The sequence below is a fragment of the Myotis davidii genome, unplaced genomic scaffold (genome assembly GCF_000327345.1).
Source record: "Myotis davidii unplaced genomic scaffold, ASM32734v1 scaffold144, whole genome shotgun sequence".
Lineage (NCBI taxonomy): Eukaryota > Metazoa > Chordata > Mammalia > Chiroptera > Vespertilionidae > Myotis > Myotis davidii.
In genome coordinates this window covers 1,090,735-1,097,915 of record NW_006297066.1, presented here as the reverse complement: position 1 = coordinate 1,097,915, position 7,181 = coordinate 1,090,735, and the positions used below count along the sequence as shown (strand labels likewise).

Here is a 7,181-nt window from a genome sequence, read left to right as displayed (position 1 = left end):
TACCTTAACTAATAATAATAAAAATTTAAAAAAAATTAAAAAAATAAAAGTATAAAAATTGTAAAGGTTGCAACCCAGGGAAGTTTAAAACAAAGGCCAGCTGATTTCAAGCCTAACAGACCATTATCTTCACCTAAGGCAACGCGTGAGAAGAAAAGAAAAAGAAGAAGCTGGAGGTTTCCAAGTGGCAGAATGGGTGGGAAGTAGGTGGGTCCTCCCAGCGTTTTCTTTACAATTCAAAGTATACTGTGGAATTATTAAAATATAACAATTTATTAGACAGATTAAAAAAGATTAATTCTGTGGTCAAGACCAAATCTTTAATGTTACAACTGGTTTAACTTTTAATAATCTTTAAATTGGGTATATTTGACAGCTTTTCCAAATGTAATATTTCAAGAATTTAACTGAGAAGACAGCTTTGTGACATCTCAAGGACCCTGAGATCTACTCTCTCTCTAAAAAGAAATATTTTTGAACTAAATTAGACCTGTACAATAGACTTGAAATTACATAAGGAAGTACTAGTAAGCTATGCAGGCTGAGCTGGGTAACAAGATTAATGCTTCCATGATAATGGGCAGTTCTTGCTTGGTGAAATATGACTGCCAGCTAGATTAGCATGTCCTTTCTTTTAACAGAAAGGGCAATCATAATTAACAGCATAATTAAAATAAAATGGTACTTTCACATTTAGTTATTCCTGTTACAAAATTAGTCAATAAAATGCTTTAGGTAATAATTGGCTTTTAGTCTCAAAGTTGTTAAGATATAATAAATGATGTAACTAAAATGAAGATTTGGATAAAGCATCTTAGTAATAATTATAAATATGTTAATAATGAAAGTCCAGTCACTCAAGAGGAGACTGGACTGTGCTCTCTATTGGAGGAAGGAGCCAGTCCCATTTCTCCCTGTAAAGGCAGAGAAACCTAAAAGAGAACAAGGGCAATGAGACCCTTGTCTTGCCTTCCCCTCCCTATGTGACCCGGGACAACCTGAGGGAACAACCAAGAGCCAAGATGGCAATTTACATTCCCAGTCTCCCCCTTGGGAGAACTATCTTGATAAGGCTCCAACCACCATGAGGCCACTGCGCCACCAGAAATCAGTTGCTCTAGGCTGTGAGAGAAGTTGGAGCAGTAGAAAAAAAAAAGAGTAAAACCTCTGCTGGAAGACTCAGCTGACTAGACAGACTAAAAGAAAGGGCAGTGATGGCTGTCTGGGAAAGGGAGCACTTGGCTGGTCCTGGTGTCCTTCCAGCAGATGTAAGATTTCCAAACCTGGGAGCCCCAGTGGGACTCAGAACCTAAATAAAGCCTTCAATATTCAGCAGGGCAAAGAAGAAGGGCCTTCCGAATTTTATCAAAGACTAAAAGATCAAATGAGAAAGTACTCTGGGCCACACCGTGAGGACCTGTTGGGCCAAGAAATATTACAAATTACATTTTGTCACCAATAGTTGGCCTGACATCTCAAGAGAATGTTACAAAGGCTTTGGAGCATTGCTGGGTTAAATGGTAAACATCTAAATATTTTTTAAAAATTGAAACATTAACTGCTAGATAAGTTTTAATTTGCCTGCTCTTAGTTTTTATCACAGAAGGTGTCTTATATTTTATTGAAGGTATATTTTATTGCATTTTGCCTCCCTAAACAGAGGGTAAATAGCTTATGCCAAAGTACTCAGGGAGACTGATAGAAGATATCCAATTAGTGTCATTTGCTGTCCACATCCAAGGACAAATGAAGTTAGTAAATAAGCCTTATTTTGGTCAGTTCTTTTCTAGTAAAATAATTATGTTATATTAATCAGGCATTTAATTAAAAAGACCATCTTTTAATTATAGAAACTGAAGTTTACTAGCCTATGTTCCTATCTAATACACTTCAATATTTAATATTTTGGTAAAATCAAGTTTGACAATCCTTCAAGGGTTTGAATTTTAAGAAATTTTCTTTTGATCTAGAATTGGCTTTAGATCATCCCAATAGGCTCTGAAATGCCTCAAATGTTTGTTTTACTCTCTCATGAAGGAAAATTTTATACTGAAGCTACATAGGAACCTTTGCCAAATACAGTTATAACTAATGGCTATTAGTTATATTATAGAATGTTGGGTTTTATAGAAAGGACAACCATGTCATCTGCATTATAATGAAATCCATAAACATGTCATTTTAAATTTCTTGTCATTTGAAGACAGTTACTGCTTTGTTATAATGCATTTGAAAAATATATCTTTTGAAGAGTCATTGGAAAGGACTGGCAAGGAAAATGATATCTTAAAGCAGGTCAGTTATTTTTCTCCCTACATGATCCCTTCAAAATTTGGCAATACTTAATGAATGAATAATGGCTATGCATTCATTTGCGTAAATTCAATAAGACCAGTTTCCAATGGTGGTTTTATTGACCAAAAACTTTGACTGGAATGTCATGTTTTAGAGCCCTGTCTGGACTCTGAAAATTGAAGCCAATAAGAATGCCATGGAGAAAGCCTGGTATCTTGCTTGGTCACCCTGAAAATGGATGGAGCTGGAGCATCAGGCCCATACCCTGCCATCGCTGGCAGTTGGTCCGAGTAGAAGGGGAGCAACGAGGGTGCCTCTGCATCCCTGCAAAACCCCCATGTACCCTAGGCCACAATGAGTAGGAGGGCTGCTGAGATTGGCCTTGAAGCTTAGGTCATGGGCCTGGGTGGTGTCGCTGCAGGTGAGGAATTCACCTAACTCAGCAGATACTGCAGGCAGGCCTGACAGCAGCTGAATGGCTTGGCTTCCCTGCCCTACGAGGCACATTGAGACTCAATCATGAAATTCCGGCAAAGGTGGTCAGTTACCATTCTTGTTGTGTTTATGCAAACAATCAGGCCAAATTGAATGCAATAGATGAATTGGTCTTAATTTGGCTCTTTTAATAAAAATAAGGGTGATTTTAAGGAGAAAAATTCTATTTCAATAGAAGTTATTAGAACTGAAATGTTTTCTTTCCCTTCCACCAGACCATTTGTTGTAACTCTTGATGTTCGAATTGCTCAATAATATTAAATTCTATAATACAGTTTGTCTCCGCCAGGTCACAAGCCCACCTCCTTCTGTGCCCAGGCCTCATCGTCCCTCTGACAGAAAGTAAGGATATCTTGGCTCTGAAAGAAAACTCCATCCCTCTTCAGCATGGAAGTATTCAGAGGAGCCCATCGACTTCCATTTTCCCTGAAAGAATTCAGAGCTAGGATTCTTGAGGAGATGTGTTAGGTAGTTAGACAGACATGAACAGAGCAAGGATGATGGGCCAACTGGAGAATAAACAGATGGAACCCTGAGACGTGCTTCTCACCACTCCAACTGCTCTGAAGCTGGAAATGAAGAAATCTATGTAGACTCCCTCGCCCTTCCTCTAAGAAAGCCAACAGGCTTAGAACAGCTAATAGAGATAGAATCAGTGAGCCCTGGAGCCCCAGATGTTACTCCAGACCAGATCTCTGGACTGCCATTACAATCCCTTGGGTGATGAAGATGAAAAAAGACTTGAGCTGCTGAACATCCTACTCCCTAGCTTTGAGTCTTCTATTGAATCCTCAAGGCTGAAAATCAGCTTGAGGCTCAAGAGGGGGAATGATGGGGATAATGAAACATCTTTGGGGGGCTAGCAATCTGAATCTGCGCCAGTAACCTGATGCACATTCTTGATAGCCTATAATTAAGTCACTGCCCCTTTCTCCACAGTCTGGTCTTGCAAGACAGGTTTACCTAAGTACTACTCCCATTTTACAGAGGCCATAAACCATGAACAACCCCTGAAGGGCGTTATGAGCGCTGGCACCAGGCCAGGCCTTTAGGTGTGGTCTCACGCCCCCACCCCAACTCATGGGGCTTTTTGCAAAACCCACAAAAGGTCTGGAAGTCCCATCCCATATTTGAGGGACGAAGAAACCAAAGGGTATAAAGGGAAAGCTTCCTCCATATTGGTTTTCTCAGGATTTGGAGAGAAACAGTCTCCCCTGAGTCACTGTACCGGTACATGTGAAACATCTGAAAATAAATGGGTTTTCCCCGTGTCTCCAAGTACTCCTGTGTGTTTTTCAGTTTCTGGTAAATTCTGTAACATCACCAGATAACATAGTCAATACAAACAAGGGGGAATTATGGAAATGAAAACTTTAATAACTTAAGCCAAATTTTTGCTGGGTGAGTTAAATGATAGATTACACATGTTATAAGAAAGAAAGAGTGAACTGGAATGGGATCAATAGAATCCAGACTAAAATCACAAAGAGAAATAGTAAATGACAAGTGCAGACAAGTCCATGAGAAAAAAAAAAAAAAAAATAAGACTATCTCATGGCACAGACTCAAAATGTGGGGATCTGAATTATTCACCCTAAACTTCATATAAGGGAGGGGAAGATAACAGTGTTGGAATCCCTGGTGTTGGTGGCAGAGAATACTACCCTCACTACTACTATTACTATTGCTAAGAAATATATGAGCCACTGTAAAAAAAAAAATAGCAAAAACAAAACAAACAAAAAACCTCAGAGTGTTAGTCTCAGAAAGAGAGGGGGAGTTAAAGGGTCAGAAGCAGTATGTGAACATGGACTTGCAGTGAATTTTGCAAAACTGATAAATGACATAAAACAACAGAGACATAGATTCTAGAGAGCCTACCAATGTCAAATGGTATAAATACAAAGAAAAGCACACATAGGTACATCATAGTAAGATTGCTGAAAATGAAATTCAGTGAGACAAGGCTCATTACCTTCAGAGATCAATAATAAGGCCAATGGCTGACCTTTCAACTGAAACTATGCATTGCCCAGAGACCATAAAAAGACATTTTTACAGTGTTCAAAAAACTGCAAACCTGTAATCCTATAGCTAAAGAAAATATATTTCAAAAATAAAAGTAAAAATTGTTTCTATTTCAGGCCATACATACAAATTTATTGCAAGTGGCTTGCCAACCTAAATGGAAAGGCCATTCTGCATGGCAATGGGAAGGACACCTAATAAGGCTGCAGTTAAAAATCACTCCTCAGACAGAATTTCTGATACACTATGACAATGGGCTGCCTGCATGCTTTACAACATGAAATTTGAGGAAGAATTAGCTGCCAAGTGTGTATATAAGAAAGCCCATCCTAATTTGAGGATAGGTTTTGTTAATTGACCAGGACATAAAGGTTTATCTTCCCAGTCCCAAATGTAAAAACATAACTGCAATGACAGTAAAATGCCTTTGGTTAAACTCTACTTGTATTAAAATATTCCCCACAGTACTATACCTTTTTTGCTGGTGCATGGCTAGGCTTCAACTCCTCAAGATCTTAAGTAACATACATTTAACAGCATGACAAGTTAAAGGAACAACAAATTTATTTTCTTTACACCAGATGGAAATAAGAAATGTGAGTATTGTGCACAATGAAACAATATCTATAAATCTAGCATTTTATTATATCACTTCAGCCTATAAAATTAGGATAGTCATCAGTAACACCTCCAGCCATGAAGTATACCCTATGGGAAGTCTGATACAGATAACAGATTCAGAGGGATGAAGTCATACATCAGTGAGCATCACAGATTTAGTAGGAGCTGTGACCCTCATATCTAACTGCATTTATATCATGCTGTAGGATGTCAGGAGCATGCTGGCAAACAGAATTGTTAAGAATTTGCTTATTACCAACTCTGTAATTCATAAGCCTTATGGACATCTGCTTTCTTATGTTTCTACATACAAAGATATTCCTAAACAATATTAAGGTAATATTCAAAATTGACTAAAATTATTTTTCTATTATTAAGATGATATTTTCTTATGGGGGGGGGATAGACAGTTTTTGACCTACTTCTTCTCTCTCTTCTTTTTTCAAGTTTCTAATTTTATCCTCATGGTTGTAACAATAACACATCATACTTGTAAGGTGTTGAAAAATTTTTAAAAGCTTACATGTTTATTATCTCATGTGTTCTTTGAGAGGTTGGAGCAGAAATGGCCTAATGGCCAAGATCCATGGTGAAACTCTGATATTCTGAATAATTTTCAGTGTTGTTTTTTTCCCCCTCTCTCAACATTGCTATGCTACCACATTTCCTTCCCCAATGGTCCAATGATATTAGCAAACTAGGTAAGATACTTGTCAGAGATTCTTTGTTTTCTGTATTCTTTTTACTTTTTCTGTTTGACAGAATACCTATAGAACACAAGGGAAATAGCAGCATTCTCTGGCCACATTCTTTCTATTTGAGTCATATTACATGGGCACTATGGCTACTTCAAACCTGGAAAGGTTACCCTGACTTAATTGGTTTGGGAACATGTACGAATTAATTAACCATATAGAATAAACCACTCCAGAACTCAGTAGCCTAAAAAACAATGAGCATTTATTATCTTTGACAGTTTGTCTGGGTCAGGATTTTGGGAGCAACTTAGTTGGGCAGATTGACCTGAAATTGGTATCAGATATTGGACAGAGCTGCAATTAGTTAAAGGTGAGAGGGAATCTTCCAAGATGGTCCACTCACATGCTTGGCAAGTTGATGCTGGATGTTGGTTAAGGTCTCTGTTCCTCACCATGTCAATCTCTCCCATGGCTGCTTGAGTGCTTTCCCAACCAGAGAGCAGGTGGCATTTATGACCCATCTTCCAAAGTCATAAGCTATGCACACCATTGTGTTCTACTTATCACCCAGGCCAGCCTGGATTCAATGTGGTTAAAACCACATGTGTGAGGAGTCACTGGATCCATCTTGGAGACTGGTTATGGTTACTGTGGACTTCCTTGATTGAGCCACTGAATATTTCATCTCTCCCAAGTAACAAGAAGCTTCTGGGAAGTACATGTCCTAACAGAGGTTTAATTTCATGTTGGTATATATTTGGCACTTTTTTTCAACATCACTCTCGCTTTTCATCTCTCTTGGGACTGCCTTATAATACATGGCTACCATGGGAACTTCCTTGGACTTACATACCGCTGACTCCCTAACCATAGTTTGTTGGTTCAGAAAGAGGAGCGAAATTGAAAATAGCATCCCCAAGCTACAATTGACTTGTTCAAGTGGGACACTTGACTCAGACTAAGCCAGTATCATCATTTCCTGGGATTTTGAAATTGATATTAAAAAAAAGAAAACTTGAGGGAAGTCACCCCTCCTCTAATGGT

At 38.4% G+C, this 7,181-nt stretch overlaps 1 long non-coding RNA gene across 1 annotated transcript in view; it reads right to left on the bottom strand.

The window, feature by feature from the left end:
• LOC107184502 overlaps positions 1-2,622 on the bottom strand; it is an 18,189-nt gene extending 15,567 nt beyond the window's left edge. Inside the window, exon 1 of the long non-coding RNA XR_001515352.1 lies at positions 2,523-2,622. This is a non-coding gene — a long non-coding RNA (uncharacterized LOC107184502). The remainder of the gene's footprint in view (positions 1-2,522) is intronic.
• Positions 2,623-7,181: the final 4,559 nt, after the last annotated feature.